The sequence below is a fragment of the Apis florea genome, unplaced genomic scaffold, assembly GCF_048593485.1.
Source record: "Apis florea isolate Af1SG1 unplaced genomic scaffold, ASM4859348v1 contig_1789_pilon, whole genome shotgun sequence".
NCBI lineage: Eukaryota > Metazoa > Arthropoda > Insecta > Hymenoptera > Apidae > Apis > Apis florea.
Window position 1 is genome coordinate 3,181,864 of NW_028256481.1, and position 27,177 is coordinate 3,209,040.

Here is a 27,177-nt window from a genome sequence, read left to right on the forward strand (position 1 = left end):
CCGTGAATCCAATCAACCAAAATCGAAATCTGAATCATCTCGCTCCCAGAGCTGCTAACGAAACAAACAACATCCTCCCCGCCCCTCTTTTCCCCAACCGCCCATATATTGAATATATAATTCATGTAACCAATATAATTTTGTTGAACCGAGCATTGTTCATCGATAATAACAAGCGACATCCATTTACGTTTTCGAAGAAATCATTGGGAGGAGAGGGGAGGGGGGAGAGGGGGAATTATTTCATCGGGACAATCAACAGTGCGAACAACAGCGCGGTATTAATGAATAAATCGATGGGGAGGGGGGAGGGGGGAGGGGAGAGAGGCTTAACAAATCGTGAAAAACAGAGGGGGAAGCGTAGCTACATTTCATCGTTGGGAATTCGATGGCGCGTGAATCGAAAATCGCGAGAGAAGCAGCAACGAGGGCCCATCCCGTCCCGAAGCCAACCAGGAATGTTTTTTGCCTTGCATTCCACGAGTTTCGTCGATCGGTCGAACGGACAAATTTAATATTGGGAATATGCGAGGTTGGGACAGCGTTGGATGTTATTCGAATCATTTTTATATATATTACATTAAGAAATAAACCGTTAACTGTTCATCAATTCGTTCACAGACGAGGATTAATTAAAAATAGGGATTATAGAAATCTGATGATTTAACGAATGAGATATTTGTTTTGCACTTTGTTGTGCGTTCGTTGCTAAGTCTAAATTATGTGATCTCATTCGTATTGATTCATTCCTGTTTTGAATTTGTTTTCGTTTATAAATAAATCCTGTTATTCCTTCGCGAGTGCGTATATTTTGACGTAGATAATTTATTGCATGCAATAAATCAAATATGAATACGGTGATTGACAATAGGAATTCCAAAGGAAAATCATATCTAATATATTGCTATCTAATATATCGATTTTTACTGAATTTTCAGTTTTCTTTGAATTTTTTTTTTTTTATTTTAAATTTTTATAAGTATCATTTCTTTCGAGTTCTGTAATAATAATAATAATAATAATAATAGTAATAATAAAAGTTAAATTTTTATTATTTATAATGAATTTTATCTATAATATTTTTTTCAAGTTTTTTTACTTATATATATATCTGTGATCAAAAAAGATTTGCTAAAATTTTTTTACATTAGTAAAAGTATACTCGTGTATTTTTCAATAATCAACATGTCTCGTAACTGATGAACGAATGAGTTAAAAAAGTCTTTTATCGTTGTTCGATTAAAAATGGAATCGAAATGATAGTATAAAGCTCGATGAGCAATTTTAATTTTTTTATGATTGTGATACGTTTTTCTTTTATTAAAAAACAAAGATAGATATACATTCGCATTTTATCTAGCGCAAAAATTGTTGGAATCAGATTTAGAAGATTATGCAGTCGTCACAGATCAGATCGTTAATGACCAAAAATCACGCGCTTAAGGTTATCAACGTGAAAATGTTGATGTCGAAAAATTGTAAATAATTATAAAAGTAGTTTCTAGAAAAAATAAAAAAAAAATTTTCTCTCTTCTATTCTGAAATTCTTTCATATACAAATATTTGTTAAATTGTTTTCTCATTGAGAAAAGAAATTTTTTTTTAATTGTTTGATTGACGTAAGATCATTACAACATAAATCCTAAATTTAACCCTCCAAAACTTTATTTATGAAATAAATTTCGAAACTCATTATTATTATATATACAAATGGAATATATATAAATGGAATATTGTTACTATGTTTGCTATAATCTGCGAGAAAGTTGTTTGTCACGTGAACAACTGCATTTGATTCGATACTTTGACTGCCTCTTTGACCAAGTGCATACATATATTTTCTTGCATTGTCGATAATATATAACGGTTTTAATGCTATAACGGTTTTTCATATCAATTATATGTAATCGAATGGCAAAAATAAACAATGATATTTTAAACAAAAAAAAAAAGAAGAAAAAGGAAATAAAGTAATAAAATGATGTGGAAAACGAATATTATATCGATTATAACAATATTCATTTTCAATCGGATAACAAAAATCGAAAATACGAAAATATTTTTTATATCGGATCGATTTTTGGTGATTTTTCGTTTAGATCATATGCATTTAAAAAATTATTATATCTATAAATATTATTTCTAAATTAATAAGTAATAAGTAAAAAAATATTATTTTTATCCTAACTGTTTTACAATAATCTAAACATATTTACAGATATACACTTTCCATTCAATAAAAAGCAAATATATTTCATTTCTGAAATTCTATTTGCAGCTCTGCTTTTAAGTTTTTTTTACAGAAAACTCGCACCAAAATCTGAAGAATTATTTTCAAATTATTCAGTTGAAAAATATAAATGTCATCAATCTTTAGTCAAGATAGATAGATTAAAATTTATTTAAAAAAATAAATTATCTTATATTTAGACGTGTTACACTTTATCATATGAAAAAGTAAGATATATGGTACAATAATCGATACAAATAACTTATTCTCGATCTGTTTTTGGAAAGTATAGAGAATAATTGGAATTTTAACGAATCTTCAAAATTCACAAAATTCACTTTTTTTTTTACTACGATAAGCGAGCCAATGAGAATTCCGTGAAGAGAGGCGTCGTCATGAAAATTTCATCGCAACGAATACCATTTGTTCTTGTTCACAATAAAGAAAATTCACGCGAATTTCAACGTGTGAAATATGAACATCATTTTTCGTTCCCTGCTCCAGCTTAAGAAAGAAAGAAAGAACAGACATCTTAGTAAAAAAAGTGTCGGATCGGAAAATCGATAATTTATGCGATAGTTTTAATCGTTAAAATATTTTATCCAATTATATGAAAATTGTACATCCAACAATTGAATGAATTTCAACGAAGAAGAGTAGATTCAAAGCAAAGTTGCGAAATTATATTTTTAATGTATTCGCGTCATATATCTTTTAATGATATAATATTTTAAACGATTATGTCGAATAAATAACTTGATATACGAGATTTTTAATCAAGTTAATCAATATCGTATAATGATGGATATAATTAGAATACAATTTTTCTTTAAGATACTTTTCTTACGATACTTTTTCCTTTATAAAAAGAAAGGAACGCTATTTCATCCTTTTATGTTGCAAACCTAAAAGAAAGAAGAAGATTTATAAGTCTTTTATATCCTTTTTACCAACTTACCAACTAAATAAGTATCTGTTTCGCATTTCTTGTCAGTCTACATTATTTTTTGTCAATCACATAAAAATTTAATTGCATTACAGATTAAATACAATTAACTGTTGCAAAATCGGAATATTTTAGTTATCAATGAAAATCGATTAGTTCCTTCCTAGAATTTAACTTCACACTTACTGACAAACGTTAAGAACATTAATCTTATTTGCGAATTTATGTTTATATTTCTTATCTAAGATGAATAAATTGGAATTAAAAATAAAATAAGAAAGATAACAATATTAACAAGTGATAAGTTCTTTTGGAATATGTTATAAAAAAAATAAAGATACAAAATATAAAAAAATTTGTAAATGATTAATTTGTACTTTAATTTTTTTTTTTTTTTTTACGATAATATTGTTATTTATTTTCATTAGAGATATTTCCATATATCATAGATAACAGCAAATTATTACTGGAATTAGAATACATTGTTTTTGATTATTTTTAAAATTATTAAAATTTTCTCGATTTTGTACATATACGATATGTATTAGGCGATGAATTTCAGGCTTGATCTGTGAACAGATTTTTTCCTTTAATTAGCGGTAGCAAAAAGATTAATACAAAGAATAAATTTCCAGACTAATTAAGCAGGCAGAAAAATGCGTCAGTTAATTGGATAGCTATATCGTAAGTAAGTTCGAACAGTCCAGATTAGAATTCTTTAGTGTTCTTAAGCACAGTAATGCTTACTACTTTAACGTTCTGATTTTTATCCCTTTTTTCATCGTTATTTTCATTCTTATTTCTTGAGAAAGCGAAAGAGTGAAGTTCAACCGTACCGAATAAAATAAACTTGATACTAATTTTTTATTTATTCACATTTATCTTTCCTCTTCTACTTCAAGTTAAATTCGCATAAACACTTTTTCAAATAAGTGTTTGGTTCCAATTATGGATACTAAAATTGCATAATTATTGTATTTGTTTTGTAAAAAAAAAAAATTTACATAAAATTGAATTTGAACACGATAGAAATTGTTATGAAAAACTAAAAAATAAGTAATTTTAAAACTGAAAAAAAATACTTTTAAACAAAATTGAATAATGATCAAATAAATTCGAAACTCTACGAATATTTTATTAGAAATTCTCTATTTATTTGAAATCAATTTTTTTGCTACTTTTGAAAGTCGTTTTTGCATATAATTTTCATGATCTATAATAATCTTATATGTAATAATTATCTAATTAAAAATTAAAAATTATAGAAATTTTATTTATTATATATGAATTTGTTTACTTCTGAATTTTTTGTAAGAATTTTGTATCTTTCTGGCTCTCATAATTTGAATATTGTTTGTGAAATATTAAATTATTTAATATCGAAATATATATTTAAAAGTAAAGTTTCAAAATTGATAGGTTCATTGATTCATTCTAAAATTCGAAGTTTATGTCTATTAAAAAATTGCAAATCTTAAAACGAATTATTTATTTTCTTTCTTTGAAATGTATGTTTTGTATGAAATTTGACTTAAAAATCTATATTGATTTTTATCATTAAATATTTATGAATATTTTTTTTAAGAATTATTCAATAACTATTTATAAATTTTTTATTTATATTTTATTTTTCAATATAATAGTTATAGTGATTAATTAGTTGAATAAGAATTCCAAGATGTGAATATAGATATTCTTAAATGGGCTATTAGAGAACGTGGATTGGTATCGGTGTCTCTTGAGATCTTTGTTAAAAGACCATCGTAATGGAGAAATGTTGAAACACTTGCCTAAAACAGTATAATGTCCAACTGGGAAAACTAGCTTAGCCTAAAAGATGTTCCAGATCTCGTTTCTACTTTCTTGTCCTCGATTGAATCTCGAAGAAATGTAATATGTCTTTTGAAGAATAATAGAAAAATGAATGTTCATTTAACTACAATCCCTATCCCTAATTCACAATTTTTGACTTTTTGTGTTTTTAATAAAATTTGAAAGCTTGAATGAAACTTAATTGCAAATTTTACTAATTAGTAATGTATTTCATACATATTATCATGTATAATAAATTATGATGCATAATATTTTATTATATTTATATTATGCCAGGAAACTCTCCGCATATATATCCAATTGAGAATGTCGGAAGTTTATTTAAAATATATTTATAAATAATATTAATTATTAGCTGATTTAATTCTGGATAATTTTGATAATTAATAATTGACAAAATCATCCAAAAATAAAAAATATGATAATATGGAACATGTCGATATACTATAATTGACTATAATTGAAGTAAAGAGAGGAAATATAAATTATTAATATATGTGTTTTTTATATAATTATTAAAAATAGAAGTTAATAAAAATTATTATTAAATATCGTTATTATTAAAATCATTAAATTTTTATAAAAATATAAAAAATGTCGAAAATTATAATTTTATTTTTTGGTTAGAGACTTTAATAAATAACATTTTAAAATACATTTTCTATCATAAAATTTAATATTGTTTTTTTAAAATTGAAATATCTATTCTTTATATAAAACAATAAATTATTACATATTCTTCTTATATTTTTTGATAAAATATCTAAGTTTTATATATAAAAGATTTAGAAACCTACCAATATAAATTACATTCTCTAAAAATGATTCACTTAATTCAAAGATTTCTTTATTATTTAAAATTATTGTTTCAATTCAATTAACAAATCAATTAAGTAAAATCAAATAAATACTTCAATAATTTAATGATAATTTAATTGATTTGCCAATTAAAAGTTTAAACTATAAAAAGATTTTTGAATCATATATAGTTATCTTCAGAGATTGTGATTTATATTAGCTTCTCAATTTATACATTTATCTTATAAGATATCAAAACAAATAATTTTTAGAATATAATATAATTACGAAAAAATTATTTACAACAAAATTATTATTTACAATAAAAATTTGTATACGAAAATTTATCTGATATTATTGTATCTTAAAATTTTGAATGTATGATAAATAATATCAAAATGATTAATAAAGAATATAAGCGGATTGTTGAATTACATGGTATCGATAGGATTTCAATTTTAAAATAATGGAATATTTATTGAACTAAATTGTGACAGTGAATAAAATGATAAAAATACAATAATAAATAAAATCTTGTTTATATGTAAAGATATTAAAAGTAATTAACATATATAAAATTAATTATAAAATTTTTATAAATTAAAGTTTATTTTATATCACAATTAACAAACATACAAATCATTTTTGATACATTTTTCATGCATGTTAAATCTTTACACTCGATGCATTTCTATATTTTATTTGATGACAAACAAAACAATAACATTCTTTATCGAATATTCTTCCCTGGCCGTTACCGTCAATCTCGACCAATATTGTTACAATTATCTCTAATCATATTTTTCTATTTAAATCATAAATTTTAAGAAGATGCATAAAAGTGCAATGATCATTATTATATTTAAAATCAGATTAAAGATTAGAAAAAAGAAAAAATAAATACTTACGTATGAAATATTTATATCTCAATTGTAAATCATTCATAAAAGATTATTTTAGGATATATATATATATTTAGTATTTATAGGTTAATAGTTAGATATTTATATCTATTATTATTTTAAATACAGGATATTTATAAATATAAATATTGATGCACGGTGAGCCCCTCTCTTTTATGAAGAAAAAAATCCGCTAATCTATGTTATTTGAGGATCAATTTATTTACATCTTAACCCTTCATAATACAATTTCTTTTTATATCTAGAATAAAATTATACAATAATGAAATATGTGTAAAATTAATATAAAATAAGAAGAATTAGTGAAATCACATAAAAATTTTAAATAAAATTGTTTGAAATCTTTTCAAATCTTGTGAGTGCTACAGTAAATTTATTAAAAAAAAGAAAAAAATAAAACTTACAAAATATGTAGGATATTATGCATATTTATAGATTATCTTTAAAGATAATCTAGAAACTAAAACAAACATAAAAGTTGGTTAACAAAAATGCAGTTTGTGCTGGACGAAGCCAGAGATTGAGATAATCATATAATTGTCTCACTTCGTCTAATATAAACTTAAATTAATTACAAGTACATTGCGAATTCTTAATTAAAATTAAATTTTTATGAATAGAATTAGAAGAAATGAAACTTATAAGGATATTTGCTTCATTTTACAAATATCATAATATATTTTAAATATTTTGTATCTTTTTCATATCATTCCTTAAACTTTTATATATTCAAATTTTGCATATATAAAATATACAAAAACTGCAATTTTCTTATATTTATATATAACTTAATAAATAAACCGAAATTTTTTCTGACTTTACCTTATACTATATTTTTTTAAATATTTAACATATTACACTCATTTTCTATTCTAAAATTTTTATTTTCATTTATTATTATCTCGTATCAACTTTCTCGACTCATCGTCATAAATTAGAATTATCATAAATTAATCTCGAATCTCGAATTGGATCCCATCGCTGCCGAAATTGATTAGTGATCACAATCCAGCGAGATGTGCGGCCCCTCTCCATCGAATATCATCGAAGAATCGATGATGAGGCACATACAATATATGCATGTATTCGAGAGAGTAAGCACGTCTCGATACGCGTCCGTCATCGAGGCATGCAGGTTATTGACATTGAAGGAAGTGAATCGATAGTTGGAGAGCGCCTCGATGTCTAGTCACGGAAGTAGAATACTGATTGCTGGCATAAAGCTCATTGCGCCATTGCTGCACGATCTGCTTAAATATAGTAGAGTGACTCAAAGAGAGAAGGGAAGAAAAGCTTGCATTAGAGTTGCTCTTCCGGTGCTCCGTCGAAGAGACGTGAACCCAGTCAAAGGTGATTTAAACAACGAAAATTTTGAAATGGCCCTCGACTTCGCCATAGAAATATGATTCTACCGATTTCATTTCTCGACTATTCCTTCGCCATTCTTCCTTTGATTTGTACATGGCGGATCGACACATCGTCGAGGATTGTCTTTTCAACTGATTGTGAATTTTCTGTTACATTTACTGTTATCATTTGACGTACGCGTAATAAAAGAATTATAAATGAAATTTAACAAAATGTCAATGTTTTTCAAATTACTTATCAATTTTTTGCTGATACGGCATATTTGTAGATATATCAGAACAACAAATTATATAAAGAGAATAATGTGAAATTTGTATGTACATTGTGTATAAGTAAAAACAGAAATTCAAAATTAAAATTGGTGAATAAAGTTAAATTATTCATAATTATGTAATGAATCGATATCAATATTTTTATATTATTTATACTAATTTTTGGGTTTGTTTTTGCTTCTAGAAAAATGTATCATGAATATATTAAAATTATATATATGATTTGTTTTGCAATTTTTCTATGCAATTAAAATTTCTAAATTGATATTTTTGAGTATTTTAAAATCATAATCGTTAAGTATCACATGAAACTGTTAGTGAAACATGTCTCTGACATGTAATGCAAAATGTAAATACTAATAACTTAAAAAATAAGTCTCAATTGACATTTTTGATATATCAACTTTCCAAGTGTTTGTTTTACTCTCTAGAATCACTTTTTAAATTTTTTACATAACTACTTTGCCGGAACATTCTGTATATATGCACTTAGGTCTCAAAAGTTGGTGAAACATGACTCTTGTTTTCACATGTATGTTTAATGTGTCAAGTTGCATATGTATTTTTAAAACATTCATATATAAAACGTTTTATTATTAAAGTATATGTTGTAGACAAACTTTCTATATTAGTAAGAATATATATATATATATATATATATATATATATATATATATATATATATATATATTTGATGGATATTTTTGAATTACTCTTGTCTTTCTCTTATCAAGATGTATAAATCTGAATTCTTTTTTTAAAAGAAGGAAAACAATGATTTTTCACTGTAATAGTTTTTTGACTTGAAATAATTTTTTCATAATTAATCAAATATTTTTGTGGAAAATCACGATTTTTTATGATTTACGATTATCAACTCTGAATGTAGATGTTTATTTTATTTTTTTCTGCTAAAATGGAGACTATCGTTCATAATTTAAGTATTTGAGAAATTTTTGAATGAAACAAATATTTTTTTAATAACTTTTTAAATTGTTATTATTAAAAATTATAAAAAGTAATAAAATCTTATTTCTAACCCAATAAATATTAAAAAAAATATTAAAAAATTATATAAAAGAATAGTTTATTTTTATATGATATTTATATAATTAAATGATTATTATATTATATTTTTAAATATAGTTTAAAAATTTACTATACATATTAATTGTATTTAAAACAATCATAAGAATATATTTATATCATATACTGTAATTTATATCAGTAAGATATGCATGAAACGAAAAGAATGACTTTCTAGTCATTCTAGTTGCAAATACAATTAATAACCATGATAAAATTTTCTAAAAATATTTTTTATTATCTTCAACAATATACGTGTGTATATGAATCACATGACTTAGATACTAAAAAAATGTTGAAATATTCATAAAAATGAAAAAAAATATTTCTCGATAATTAATTTAATTTAATTAATTTAATTATAATTTTCGATATGATATACCATACTATCAACCTCTACTAAATGTGTTTCCTTTATTATTAATTTTAAAAACATTTTTAAATTATAAGATTTCAATTTAAAAATCGGAAAGTCAGAAATTTTAATCTAAAAGCAATATTCATAATAATAAAATTAAATCTTTTGTTTTATATTTTTTGATAAGAATTCAGAAAATCTAGAAACAGAAGAATATACCGACTTTCACGTGATGAAACGTATGAAACGACGGATTTTAGTTTAGTTTTTCAAGGGCATCAATTTGTGACACGGGAAATGACATAGCTAGAGTGAACTTGTCGGAATTGATGCGAGGAAATGATTATGTTCTATTTTCGTTTAAGGCAGTATTTCTCAACTAGTGTATTGATATATATTGATATACATAATGAAAATTAAAATTTTATTTAACTTAATAATACTTGACATTTATATTAAAATAGCAAATTGATCAATACGAATTAAAAATTCTTATAAAATATTACGTTCAATATCAGATCTTAAATTATTTTTAATAATTAATTAGAAAGGTGATTTGTTGATATTCTAATAAATTAAAGAATATCGTTTAAATAAATGATAAACTATAAGAATAATATCAAAACGTATCATCATTTTAAATAAATAAAAATTTTTAAAAAAAATCTTTCATCAGTTTTAAAATGTGTTACTTATTCCAAAAAATTAGTAAACACTAGTTTAACTTTAATAAAAGATTATTAAAAAATTCTGCATTATCTTTTTTCTGAATTTTAATTCGAAAAAACCTACGTATTTCGATTTAAATTTGAATATTTAAAAATTTCAAAGATTAAATCTACGACGAGAAAAACCATTTAACGAAAAAACAAAAACAAACAAACGAACAAATCGATGAAGAAAATTAAATGTTGAAAGTTCACGTCCCAGAAGTCGCGCAGTCGGAAACTCATCCATCAATCGATCTATCGATCGGTCGGCGATCGAGATTCCGAGTGCTTGTTCGTGATCGACACGAGTACAGTGATGGATAATAAAGGTAAACCTAGGGTCGTGTACACACCGTGTGCCTAGCTACGTGTGTAAATTGTACACAGAGGCGTGTAGGATGCACCTAGCTCGATTTCTGCGTGGCACCGGTTACGATAACGGTATTACTTGCGTCAACATCGTCCGCCGTGCCCCTCTAATAATGACTCTCGGTTTTTAAAATACCTACTGCACCCTAACATCTTCCTGTTCTCCCGTCAAACATTTCTATCGTAATTTAATCGAAGTAATCGTTTTATAGTAACAGTATATATTTATATACGAGTTTCTCGTGAGATGAAAAATTTATACCTCTATGTACAAGTTATTAGCAGATTGAATGGTTCACTTGCCATGCCTTCTCCTATGATTAATTGATTTTTTAAAAATATAAAGCAACTAGTTTAAAAGTAATAAATATATTTAAAAACCAATAATTATTGCAATAAACTTTTTTTAAAATATGAGAAATATTTTTATTACAATTATTGAATATATTATTTCACGAAATAATTTTTCTATTTTTATTCTAGAAAATGCAGTTAGCGTTTAGCTTGAGAATCATTAATAACGTTTTTTATTCCATAAAATTTCAATCGAGATAGCTTAAAGGATATTTTTCTGATTGAAATCTTGCCAATCAAAAAAAAAAAAGAATTATAGAAAAACAATTATTATTGAAAATACTAGAAGATTATTATTAAGAGATAATAAAAGTTTTAAAAATTACATTACAGTATAAAAAATTACGAAAATTTCAGTTTCTACTACGAAAAATTAAAAAATAAATAATTGAAACAACAGTTTATTATTTATTTATTCAATATTTTCATCAATTTATTATATTCATAATATTCGGTAAATGCGATGAAGATTTTATTTTATATTTTGATTTAATAGATACGATAAATGTTAAATCACTGTATAAAAATCGGGATCCAAACTTTGCACTTACGGAATATGGAAATGTAATCTCCATATGGTTCGACTAAAGATTGGACTTCGTGGTTTTTTGAACATAAAAAAGGATAGAGTAAAAAAGAACCAAATGTCAAAATAAACATATGGATATTTTCACGGCGTGTCAAGGGAAATTTTTCTTAGTAGCGAAAACTATCAGACATTAATGCAGTAGGTCTAATTTTATTGTATTTCTAACGATTTTTTTCTAGCAATTTAATTAGAAAAAAATAATAAGCGTAGAAAAATATTTAATATTTGATTCTACTTTGGATCCTAATTCAACAAAAATTGTTAAATTATTTTTAAGTTATAAAATGTTATTAATGTATTAGTGATTGCAACAAGATTTTTTTCTTTTTTGAACGAATGCTTTCTACGATGAACTTTTGATGAAAATAAGCGTATCCGTATCCGTTTCCTCGATAGCGCTACACGTAATAAATGTATTACATGATTAAAAAGAGGAAATCTACGATTATATCTTATCGATTGTCTTATCATTCTTGCAATATTATTTATTTAATCAATTGTGTTTAAACAATTATACAACTCCCATCGCCATTCATTATTTTTCTCTTGTTTATATCGTAATTTTCCATTTATATATGTTTTATATAACGTATAAATTAAATTCATAGATGTCTGATTATTAAGCAAATTGAATTGGTTATAAGCAAAAGAATATATGAAAATAATGATTAATTGCATACATAAATAATAAATGATAAGAAATAATGAATAACATTAATATATTTAATTATAAAAACTATCGAAAAACAAAGAATTTAAGAAAAAGAAACGAACTCTAACTGTTATTGTGAAGTCTTTAAAAAAGTCTTTAAAAAAGCATTATGAATATTTTATAATTTCATTCTTAATTAATATATAGTACTAAATCTCTCATTAATCTTTAATTTAAGATATAACTTACTTATTACAGATTTTTATTTTTTATTTAGGTTCGATAGAATTTTATTAAAAAGTTAATATAATTATATTTCATCACAACAGATAAGGATTAATTAATTAATTTTATCTATACGTATCTGTACGAACAATGACAGACAAATTTATTTAATACTAGATTTATGATCCATTATCTACTAACTGCAAAGATATTAAAGAAAGTCTTATTTCCGGGGTTATCGGTAAAATAAGAACTGTCAGTCAAAAACTCAGAGTAACAGATGTGCTTAATCAACTAAATATTTAATATTTCAGATACAATATTGTAAAGTTGTAAATATCAATATTGAATAAATCATCTCTGTACGAAAGACAACAAATAATGAATATAAATCAATACAATATTATTTTTCGCATGTCGCATGAAAATATTTACAGTACGAATTTTCTTCAATAAATAATTAAACATGGAAATTTGCAAATATTTAATATATTTTTGTTATTTATAGTTTTATTTATAGTCTTAAATTATGATGGAATTATTTTCATAATAAAAGAAATAACAATAGATATTCAAAAATAATATTTCTTCAAATTTAATAAATTCGAAATATTTTTATATATTTTTCATATAGTGTTTATTTTTTATATTAGCAAGAAGAATTTTATTATACAATCTAAGAAAATAATTATAAACAATCTTGTGAAATGACTTCATAATTCTATCTGATATTATGAATATTTTACAAGTTTATAATTCTAAAAAATATTTTTCCGAAAATTTAATACATTTATATATTTACAAATTAAATAATATTTGAAAAGAATGTAATATGAAAAATATGAATAAATATAAAATCTTATATAAAACTATTCAGTAGATTAATATGATTTTAATGTCTATTGCGGTATATGTGATCTATTCTTGATTTGATTAAACCCTTTAATTAAATCGATGATTATTAATGATTCATGGCGCAGACATGAAGTGTCGATTATTGATAACCTTTACGAATAGGAGGGTCGAAAATTGAGTATGTTTGAGTATGATTAGATGATAATTATTATTGCTACTTTCATTATTAATAATATTGTAGTTATTTTTATTATTAAATAGATTTTTTTATGTAATTAAAACACATTTTTTAACTAATTTGTAAAAAATATATTACGTTATAAATATATACCAAATTACATGGTATGTACATTTGCAAAATATCAGTAATTTTTTTTTACATTTAATTCTAAAATTTGTATTTATAATATTATGTAAAAATAATTTTATTATAGTTTTCTAATAAATTAGTATTACTTATTCCCAAAAAATTAAGGAAAATTATTCTTTATTATTCAATGGAATATTTTGTTTCAATATCATACTGAAATTTTTTCTATTTCATTTATAGACAAACTATTTACATAATAAAATATTTAGAAAATTGTATAATAAATTATATGCATTTGCAATAATAAAATTTTTTCATTTTTCAATACTATCTTAACTAGAAGTTTTAGAACAACTATTGTTATTATTATTCGTTAAATTATATTAATTAAAAGTATATTAATTATATTAAATTATTCCAATTTACGTTAAGAACTTTTATTATGTCTGATATTAAATACCACTTTTTCATTCTTCGAAATTTTATACCAAAGTTTAACGTTAATTTATTAAAGTAAATTATTATTAAAGTAAATATAATATAATTATTAAGATAATTTTGATTATTTTGTTGTTTTATCTTGTATACATTTTGCATATACGTCCAATAATAAATATGATAGAGAAAAACTAAGAACATGTGTTCATTTATATTGTTTTTGTATTAAAAAATATAAAAAATATACATATATCGTATCCATATAAAAATTCACAGTTATTTAATTATTATTATTATTGCTATTTTAAATGGAAGAGAATTACTATTATTTTTAATTTTTAATTATGGACCAAATATATATAAATTATTTTTAAATTTTCAAATTAAATCAAATCATGGCATTTTGTTTCGCGAAACAACTTGCGCAGAATAGGCAAGTTTGACCATCGTCTTCGCAACTAGAACAAGCTTCCTCTTAGATTGAACGTCTAAGAATCGAGCTCGACCAGTGAAGATGCATCCGCAGTACAGTCTGTGGCACTACGCCAGTTTATTATTGATTCTCTCTTCTTCGTTCTAGAATTTCACATTAGAGTTCTCCTAGCTAAAAGCAGAGGTTCTTTATTTTTCCATACAGATATTCTTAAACGTTTTATCTTTTTTGGTTATTCTTTTTTCTTTTTGATTTCTTCTTTTTTTCTTGTAATTTCTAAGGAAAATATTTATTATTAAAAAATAGCAATATATATCATAGAATAAAACAAAAAAAAAAATTAAAATGATTGTTTTTTATAATGAAAAAAATTTGTTCCAATTTGTCATATTTAATATGCAAGAGATATTTTTAAGGTAAAATTAATTTTTGAGATGATGTATTTGAAATGATATTTAAGTTTTTAATTTATTGGCTCTTTTTAAACTAATAAATATTTTTATTATAGTATCATATTATATTACATAATTATATTATATTAAAATTATATTTTATTAGAATTGGAAATATATTATAAATAAATAAATTAAAAATTTTTGTGATTTCTTGATCCAAATTTCTTTATCCAAAATCATATATATACAATTCGTTGATAGGAAAAATTAAATTACTGAAGAAATATATATAAAATAGATAATAATTTTTAAGTCATTTGCAGCTCTTTAAAAAAATTTTTTCAAATTAAATTAAACAATTTAAATATTATTGCGACAAATAATGTTTGTTCATTATTAGGAATAATAAATAACAAATAAGAATTTTATACATTCGTTTCATCCTAAAAATTTACCATGCTTCGCCATAACACACCATTCGAATCTATCGAAGAAGCCACTTGCAATTTTCACGAGCTACGAAACAGACTCCCTTTCACGATCGGCATGTTAATTGAAAACAAGCATACGCAGCCTTTGCTTGTGCTTAAATCGTAAAAATGTAAAACATTGAATTGATTAAATAGAAGCAACTTTTCTCCGTCCACCGATCGATGACATTGAAACTATAAAATTCGCCCGATAAAACTTCGCGGGACGAGCACGTAAACACTGAATGCAGAGAGAAAGAGGGAGAAAGAGAAAACGTAGATTAATCGCTGAACGTTTGTATTGTGAACTTAGACTGGATACAGACGATTTGCTTTCAATATCGCTGCGATATCTTTGGCGTTCTTTAATATTTTCGTCGTTTGTTAAAATAAAGATGCAATAAAAAAAATACTTTTTTTATAATATATAAAAATCGTATTTGTTACAAATAAATTGATATATGCTGTAGTTTTTTTATTCTTTATTTTTTAATAATCTTAATGTGATATATTTTAAAATACAACATGCAATCTAGATAATAATATTTCCTGCTTTTTTTATTTTTTTATTTTTTTTGGGACTTGAATTAGTTTGAAAACAATCGTATTTATAAAAGATGCTCGATAATGTTTTTAGTGCTTAAGCCTTTTGATTTCCAAAATCCACCATTATTTATCAATTTTCTTTAAAAAAGACTTGGAGTTACTATTATAACGAGAAATTTCCTGATAATATAAGATTAAATATAGTTTGAACAATGTATATTTTCATCCGTATCACATATGGATTAAGAAGAAGACGAAAGAATTAACTGGGAAAATAAGGAAAAAAAATATGCTGACAGCGATATCGCAAGAACAAAAGTTGCTCGTTTACATAGACCTTTATTTGCATTAAGAAACATCGTACTCGCGTGATTCCGCAGATTTTTCAACTTTCTGTCGAGGTCGCATTATGGCATTAATATCTTGTTTACATTTATTATATCCTTGATCAAAAGTACAAGGATGCTTGATAGATGTTCCATTATTCGTGGATGTGAAAATATTGACAATCAATTTAATTATGTTGCATTGGAGAGATTGAGTTTGCGTGTAAAATAAAATATTTATATGATTCATAAAATAGTTAATTGTTTGATATTGTAATTATTAATTTACTTTAATTGTATATTTACGCTAATAGTTGTGGTTTGTTTAATTAAATAAATGATAAAAATTTTTATTAATTTTTTTTGCATCGGGTTTTCCATCTTAATTCAAAATATTTCTAATAATTTTCAATGCAAAATTTATTAAATAATATCTTAATTAAATTCAGACTGATCTAACTAACCCTAAACCTTTTCAAGAAAGATATATCTTGTTGATGTCGTGAAAATATGATGCTATAAGAGATATCTCGCAGTTTATCCAACGTACTATATTTTCATTATGCATTACACGGCTATTTCTATTCAAACGTAGAATAGAAATAAGAAATTTAATTTTAATTAAGATAAAAAAATTTTTCTTTATCATCTTAAGCTCTTTCTACCGATGACAAAATTAGAAATTTCGAAACTAAATTTTTTCCAAATTTTTGTATAAAATCGTTCAATATTAAAGAAGATATAACTTATACACTACTATATAATAACATAAGAAAAATTGCAACATAAAATATCTTGTCTATAATAGCATATTGACATCATTATAGTGAGATATCTTATATATGTATCTATAATGTTATGATTCTATTAATATAAAAAATATTAAATTATATTTTGAGTATTTGGAAATTAGATATGAAATAGATAAAACTATTTATTTTAATAATAACTATGAAACTGATATTAAGATAGTAGAAATAATTGATTTTATGATTGATTGCTTGTTGATTATTGGTAAAAATAATCTTGTTTACAACATATTTGAATTTATTTTAATCGAAAAAATCTCAACATGTCTCAACACATCGGTACTATATTATTATAAAAATAAGATCAAGATTATGGAAAATGAAATTTTCTTTATCGTATGATTATATTTTTTTCTTACGTTATCCCTTCTATTTCTAGTTATCTATTTTTTAATATATATGATATTTTTAGTTTTAAATTAATTTAAAAATTTGATCTATTTTCTTCACTAGAATTTTAATGCAATTTTAACTCTTTGCAATTGAAGTTAGATTTATTTTCATCTGCTATCGTTAAAATTATTAAATCAATAATTTGGTTCTTAAACATACTCATATTTTTTTAATGATATGTATTATTACTATAATAATTTTATTTTTCATTATGTTTGTTAATTAATTTTACTAATTTAAGTTTTGTTTTTCGATTTTGGCTAGCTTTCGGTTACAACCTTCCTCTACAATAAAATACTCATAATGTATTTTGAGTTATAGTATAATATTTTCTTGTCTCCTTGTTCGATGTCTTAAAAGAGAGTTAACAACCTGTCTCGTATTGTAAACTTTAATCAAGCTTTATTTTTCATAAATAAAATATGCTTTTTATGTTCATTCTTTTCTAACATATTTTATTAAAGAAATATTCAGTTTCACAGAGCCATTATCATTAACTATGTAATTGTAAAATATAAATATAAAATTAAGTTTGGAGAGTAAATAAATATTTTTTAATATGTTATCAAAATCATCACATTAAGTAATATAAAATTTTACTTGACAGTCATCGTTAAATTTTATTTTAATCTAACCAAAATCTAATCCAACCCTATGAAATTAGGAATTAAATAAATTTTTGTTTGACAATCAATTAATTTATATTAATTCTAAAATCAATTTCATCTTAAATTAAAATTAAATAAAAATTCATTTAATATCGTCGCCTATAATAAGGCAGGCAATAAATCTGATTAAAACTAATCTGATCTAACTTAACCTAAATTGTTTCAGAGAAACGCTTTGCGACAACTTTTTAATGAGCATCAATCGGCGAAAGTAAAATCTTCAAAACACTATTCAGATGATTGATGTTAAAAAATCATTGTGATAGAATTTTGTAAATAATTATTATTAGAAAGATCTGATATTTATTAAAATTCAATCATCAATGCATTCCACGCCACACACGTTAAAAATCACTTAAAGCTTCGCCGAATTCTTTCAACACCCGCAAATCTCAATACTCGACCTTTCTCCAATCGAATTCTAAATGGATTCGAGTCGTTTGCGGCCGATAGATAGATTTTACAATATTCCAAAATCACGTGGCACTTTATCACCGAACGAGACGAAATATATCGGCGATCAGAGGGGGAGGGTGGTGGATTGTGGCCTATCGAGGGCCGCCTCCATGAAATTCCAACGTGTCCTCGTGAAAATTCAACGAGGCACCGTAGCATGCGTAGCGATCGAGCCTCGCTACGAGGAACGATGGCAATTTGCGCGAAAATTCATTCGAACGTTGAATGAAGCACTCGTCTGCTCGTGTGTTGACAAGGGATGAACGAAAAAGAAATAATTTAACCCTCCTATAGTCCTATAAAATTTTGTCGGTTTTTGCCGACAATCATTATTAAAATAAATAAATTTATTATTATTATTATTACTTTTATTAGTTACAATGAATTTAAGGAGGAAATAATTTTACATAGTAATTAAGAATATCGTACTTCAATAGTATAGTATAGTTTTGTCCATAGTCTAGAAAAAACTGTCTAACGTTCCATAGGTAAAAATAAAAGTGAAATTGTGTAAATTTAATCCACAAATCTATTTTTTATTAAAAATTACAACTGAAATATGAAAAGTGATCTAAAAGTTTGTTAAGTTACAATAACTTACAAAAGTAAATGATTATCGTTAATTATTCGAATTTCGGTTCCAATTGGATCATTCTAATCGATTATTCGAAAACAAGATGAGTATGTATTTAAGTTAGCATATTTAAAAATATTTATATTCTGGAGAATTGTGAATTATTTAATCTGAAAATAATTAATTTATTTTTTATTATTTATATGAACTTATAAGATATACGTATACACTCACTGATAAAAATTAAAAAATAAATTAATCGTTTGCAAATTTATTTATATTTTTTATTCTTTGAGATGAACTTGGAACCGAAAATAATATAAGAAAATAATAGCTTATAATATCAAAAAACGATAAACTTTTTTCGAATATGCTTGAATAAAAATCAAGTAAAAATAAAAAATATATATATAATGAAATTTGGAATGATTATTCTGTTTTATTAATGTTTATGAATAAGTATATATATATATATTCTCTCATGTTTCTTTGAATTTATTTGGAAGAATATGTCTCCTAATTAATTTGGATAATTGATAGTCATATATTATCTATGTTTTATCTCTCTTTCTCTGTAGAGGAACTTATTCGATACAACAAAAATTTTAATTTTTGTATATAGATATAATAAATCATATATTGAACATATATTTTTTATCATTAAACGAATAATAACAATAATAAAAGAATCATGATTTCAATAATAACAAAATTTAAATATTTTCTATATATTGATGATTTTTGGAATAGCTTAATACATTTTTATAAAAAACTGCATCAAATTGTATCGATATGTGATAATTCTATTTATAAATCCATGTTTGACCTTTACACATCTACCTAACAAGAAAAAAAACCTAACATTAAAATGTGTTCTTGAAACCATTCAACGAAACGACTCTTTTGGTACGGAAAATAATAATAATAGTAACGTAAATCAAGATTGCAACCGCTGCAATTATTCAAACGTTTAAAAAGCTTCGCGAGCAACAATAAAAATCCCTTCAAAGAAATTCAGAAATGAAATTTCGCCCATAAACGGAAACGGTTATAACCGCTCGCGGAGGGTTAAAAAAAAAAAAAAAAGGAAAAAAGAGAAGATGGAAGAAAGTAAATACGGTAGAAGAAAGAAGGGATAAACAAACGCTCGTGCAAATAACGCGGCGCGGGAATGGTTGTCGAAATCGCTTCAATCTGGAATTTTTTCGCCATTTTTCCCCCCTCCATTTTTCCTCCCTTCGTTCTCGAGATATTTCTTTTTTTTTTTTTTTTTTTTCGTCCCCTCCTCCGACACACGCTGTTTGTTAGGTTTTGTTCACGATGGTTGATCGTAAAATTCGCGGACAGAATTGAAAATTTGATACGACGAGTCGCCGCGGCGCGACGTCCCGTTTCATTCATTGTCTCGCGATATCACGGATTCGGTCGGCCGCGCCGCGAATTCAAAACGAATTCGAACGGTAAACGACCGGTGTAAATTATTATCGAGCCCACTAGACGGCGTTGCCCGACTTTTTCCGCGAGGATGTGTTCCGCCGCGCGGTTTTCAGTCCCTTCCTCGTTTCTCTTTCACTCGCACAAATTGCAAGTATCTAAAATAATTTGCTCCTCCGCGATATGAATTTTCATATTTCGAGGATGTGTTTGATAATGGAGATAGAAATAAAAGTTTTCTCCTTGGTGGAATTGAAATATATTTTTTAATTATTCGAAGAGTGGTTGATTTGATTGAAAGAGGAGAAGATGTTACGTTTAAAAAGTTGTTGTTGTTTTGGTTAGAAAGAAATTTGAAATGAATTGTAATCACTTGCTATTATATACACTCGTCATGAAGAAATGACAATTTTTTTGGCGAGTATTTCTTCATTTTTGAAATACAGTTTAAATAAATATTTAAATAATAAAATAGAACATCATAGTTAATTAAATGATTTTTAAATTTTTAACAAATTATCCAGTAATTCTATATTCTATAAAAAATATATATAAATATGTAAATTATTATTAAATATACTGATTGTATATTACATTTTTTATATTTAATCGAAATTTTTCTCACATTTAAAAAATTAAATAATTATTATTTCATTAAATCATAATAATTTATTCCAATTTATCTTAGATTTAAAAATATTATTTTTCAGATTAAGATTTCGGTAAAAGTTTTCGTTGTGGATGAAGAAAAAATTGTACAAAATAATATTTTTAATTCTTTACATTTAAAATGCTAGTTATATTGACATTGTAAGTAATGCAGATTATAAATTTCACAATTTTAAATATTAATATTAATATGTATATTTTCATTGGAAAATTTAATATATATTATGAAATATGAATATATGTATATATGTAATAAATCGATAAAAATTTATTCTAAATTTGGTCTTTAATTACAGATTATTAATAAAATAAAATATTAATTATCTCTAAGTGCAAAGAATTAATAATGATATATTTTTAATTCATTGAAATAGGAGAATAAGCAATATATGTATATTATGTGATGACACCTTTATTTTAAATAATGTTTTTACAATAATTAATTACAATGAATTGTCAATTTTAAAATTTATATAAATCAAAAAATTTAAAATAATTTAGATTTAAAAAAGATCTGTAGAGTCGTAATACTATCTTTTTCAATATTATTTACAATCCACAAATAAAGTTCAAATTTTAATTTATATGATATACATTTCGAACTTTATTTGGATAAATCACGTTCTCGATATCATTGGATACACGTAGTTATTTCACGATATGTTGCAATTAGTTTCAAGATGACAATTCGAGCATGCGTATTAGATAATGAAAGATATAATTGTAAAACCAAATATAACACCAATCAATATAAATTAATGCTATAATATCTATAATAAATATATCAATTTAATTTAAAAAAAATTGTTTTTCACGTTTTATCCATTTATAAAAAAATTAATTATTATTATAAATTATATATCTTCTACAAATTTGATCAATTTTTATTTTGCATCAACTTTGACAAATATTCTAGTAGGTAATTTAAATGGAATACTTTATATGTATTTCATGCAATATTTATTTCCTTATATCAAAATCAACGAAATTAAAAACTACCAAAAAAAAAAAAAATCTCTTTACATTTGAATCGTTTACAAACTATAATAATATCGTGAAAATGATGAATATATGCGAATATGCAAGAAATTTAGCAAAAGTATGTAATTTTGAGAAATCAATGATCGATAATAAAATAAAATTAAGAATTATTTACAAAATGTTAATGATTATTATATTAATGACTATTATAGTACTCTGAATCAAGGAATGCATTGACAACGACGATGAAAATGTTTTCTCATTCTGGAACATTTATAATTTTTGAAAATTGAAAACTTTTTACTATTTAATATGTAATTTTATACAATTCAAAACTCTCGAAACGTTAATTAAAAAATAAAAATTAAATTTTTTACGAGTCAAAAGAATAATTGTCACTTTATATTTTATTATTAGCTGAACTTGCGTTTAAAAATAAAATTTGTTTAATTCTTGATAAAATGTGTATGTATATATATATCGAATCTTATTATTAGAACAAACATAATTATCAAAAAAAAAAAAAAAAATTCTCCATGTTTCAATATGATCGAATATTTATGAATTCTGGAAATTTTTTGAATTTCAAATAACATATAAGGTTTTGAACGATTCTGTCTATATCTAAAATATATCAAATATAAAAATTCAATTTCGTTTCAATAGTTAATCACATATGATATATACTATTTAAACGTGCTCAATGTTAATTTCAAATTAATTTTTATTTTCATTATTATAATACCGAAAAAAACTGTTTATATTGTATATAAAAATATTGTATGTTTATATTGTTATAAATAGAATATTAGGTAATTCTGTATTAGTGAAAAATTTCTCGTTCTATTATCCAAATACATCTATTTCTTTATTAATTCTGACGATTGAAATTCCACTTTAAATCTAAATTATCGTATATCTAAAATTTATGCGAATAATTTTTATAAATGATGAATTTTATTTTCATTGTGAAATGGAACATGGAAATATTAGCAGAAGCTATCAAATCTCCCGAGTCAGGCCAATATTTCGTAGAACGGTGCGAATCGGTAGTTAATAAATTGTATCGCTTTTCATGCCGCAGTGGTCACATTACACCATATTCAATCGAAAAAGCTGATTTTTAACCGTTTCGGGAATTTCAATAGTCGTTGTTACAGAATTTTCTTTTGAATTCGAAATAATTTTAAATTTGCAAATTTTATTCGAAACATTTGTGTGAATTTTTTTTTCTTCAAAGAGAATCTCATTTGGAAAAGGAATAGCTTTAATAAATATGTTGAAAAATTTCGTATAAGCTGAATCGATAAAAAGATATAAAAAGTTGTGGATTATTTGGAAAAAAAAATTTGAAAAATTTTATTAGAATTTTCTAAATAAGTGTTGAATTAAACATCGTGATGAGATTGTATTGTTATTTGGCAAGTCGAAATATAAATTTTATAGAGAAGAATTTTTGAAAATATTAAATAGATTGTACTAATTATTCTTACATATAATTATTAATTAATTATTGAGTTATTAATTATTTTTAGTAAATTTATAAAAAGATAGAAAAATGTAAACTCGTCATTCAATAGAGGCAAATTTAAAATTTTTTCAGCTGTGTCAGTATCAGTGGTAAAATGATATAAGTCACACAGAAATTAAATCGATAAACTTCATTGATATAAAATATTTGATTATAAAAAATACAATTTGATCGATTCGGTTTTTGAATAACTCGTATAATGAAAAATTTTAAAAATAAAAAATTAAAATTAAAAATCAGCGTAATTATTTAATAGTATTTCAGAAATTTTAAATCTGTATTTTTAAATTATATTTAAAACATCGTTAATATACTTGAAAATGATATTTTGATTTTTTTTATTTTTTAGCATATCTCATTTTATCAGAATTCTTGTGAAGAAGACTAAATTACGGGATTAATTAACGAGGAATATTTCTCGAGAGTGTAGTTGGCACAGATAACAAGACGATATAAATTGTTATAAAAATTCATTAACGAGAAATATTTTTTAAGCCGACGACACGACTTGAAAATTTAATGCAACTTGTTTTTTTGCCATTTTATCGTCACAATTTTATATTTAAGAGTTTTATAAAACTTCATCATTTTTCGTAATGAGTTTCATAATATTTTTTTATTATTAACAGCAATATTCATTGTAACATAGATTTGTCACGTTTTTGACAAATTCATGATTATGTTGTTCATTCGACTCATTAATAAATTACGGATGTTTATGCAAATTAATTATACAAAAAATTTTTATAAATAATTATTCACTGGACTACCTCGATTTTCATCATCATTATTATCCACAGCAAAAAATATTTCACGTAATTGAATAGTTTCAGAAAAAGTATATTCTGATATTATTGGAATTAAGTTTTTTCATAATTGAATATGTCATTAACGTTTTTTAAACGGATTATCACATATTTTTTTACTATATCAATTGATACAACTCTACAAAAAGATATTAATTTAAAAAAATCATTGGTTTAGAAGATATTGTAACCTGAAAAACTTTTATAAAACTTAAAATACGAAAGATAGAGTTTTTTAAACGGAATCGCATATTTTTTTACTATATCAGTTGATACAACTCTACAAAAAGATATTAATTTTAAAAAAATCATTAGTTAAAAGATTGTTACCTGAAAAATTTTTATAAAACTTAAAATACGAAAGATAAAGACAATACGAACAATTTATGTAAATTTTATAAAATTCAAATTAAGATATTCTTTAAACTAATGATTTTTCGACATAAAAGATTTAACATTTTCTCATGGTAAATGTTACATCATGATTATGTTAAAAAATATATAATCGTATTTAACCTTTACGTGTCCTTTATGTGTCGACTTATAAAAAACTAATAACATTAGAATCCTTTTTGAAAACATTCGACAATAGAGTTAGCTTAATACTTTTTTATAGAATTGTATTAACTGGTGCAGCAAAAAATATATGATCTCCTTTAAAAAAATGTTAACGATCTTCACGTGTTCTCTACGCATTCACCTATAAACTAGTAACATCAGAATGTGTTCTGAAACCACTCGGCTCCATATAAAACATTTTTTGCTACGAATAATAACGGTAATGAAAATCCAATATCCAATATAGCAATATCTGAAAACCATTCTGTATATACGACGTTGAACTGATCAAGAAGTTCGAAAAAATTTTAATCGAATTTTCACTTACGATTTGTTACTAAAACGATATAAAACGGAGCCATTTTTGAAAAGTTTTATTATTGGTAATGAAAAATATAATATAAATCATATACAACATAATTCAGAAGAAGCGAAATATTAATGAATATGTCTATTTGATGAAACGTATCGTTTACACAATGTCTTACTTAATAAAATAATAAATTTGATTAAATATTACTCACAATTAATAAAATTAAAAAAGGCAAGGCCAAATAGAAATGATATCATATTCTTGCGAGATTATATGTTTCCTTGAATATCGAGCAAAAATTGTCTTCGACTTAGATGTGCATTTTATATTTTATAGTTTGAATCTTGCGCTTTCCATTTATCTCAGTCGTGAAATGTTTTAATAGTATGAACAAATTGAAATATGTGTAAAAGTTTCTTCTACTTTTTCCTCATATTCTCTACGAAGAAGATCAATAAATTTTAGAAAAAAAAAAATATTTCTGCTGCCAGTAAAATGGCAGATCATAAATCAAAATGGAAGATGCGAAGATAATTGATTAAACTTAACTGCTTAAATAAATTGTGAAAATAATTTAAAAAATAGAACGAAGTTATATTATAAATATTAATATTTTCAATAAATTTATAAATATTAATATTTTTTTTCAATATAAAAATATATTTGTATATTGATTAGTTTTTAAAACTTTGAAATTTAAATATAGATTCATTTTAAACATTGTAACGAATACTGTACTTTGAATAGTTTGTGTCTATTGTACATCATATGCATTTTGTAAATATTTAATATATTCCAATTTTTTATAGAATCCATAAATATTTATTAATTGTAATACAAAATATTGTATAATTACATTTATTGAAAAAAATATTTGTCGAAAATTCGTATGTTTTTAAAAAAAAAGTATCAAATAAATAAAAAAAGAATATATGACATTACGTAAATATAAATGAAAATAAACAACAGAAATAACGCACGATAAGCATATTTTGTTAAAATATATATTATACAAATATTATTGAACAATAAAATTTATTTAAAATATCACATATTATAAAAAAATATGAAATTTTATGGTATCTTCATAATTATAAATTGTAAAACATTATTAAATAATGTAAAGAATATAAAAGATAGAAAAAGTATGTAATTTATTTTTTATCAAAAAGATATTTTTATATGAAAATGTAATAGCAATCTCTACGACATAGGAGTCACATGCTAAAATTTCCATTGCTTTTTCTTAAAACAAAATCTACATACTGTTCTTATTCACACGTATTCTTTCTTCTATTTCCTCGCAAATTAAAAAAATCTATTTTAAAATTTAAACAAGATATAATAATTGCTTACTCACAAAGAAAATAATAATTTAAATCTTTATATACAAACATTTATATATAAAACTTAAATTATAAAAATATAAATATATAACTACTTATAATATTTATATTATTTAATCACTATCTTCAGAATTTGCTAAATAATTTTTACAT

At 23.7% G+C, this 27,177-nt stretch overlaps 1 protein-coding gene and 1 long non-coding RNA gene across 6 annotated transcripts in view; both read left to right on the forward strand.

Moving 5' to 3' along the window:
* The window catches only part of LOC100869566 (uncharacterized), a 304,803-nt gene that overhangs the window by 17,931 nt on the left and 259,695 nt on the right, over positions 1-27,177 (forward strand). The window lies entirely within an intron of this gene.
* On the forward strand, positions 20,950-22,242 carry LOC147658731 (uncharacterized). The gene is made up of 3 exons (XR_015292575.1): positions 20,950-21,237; positions 21,531-21,630; positions 21,786-22,242. It is a non-coding gene; the product is annotated as an uncharacterized LOC147658731 (long non-coding RNA).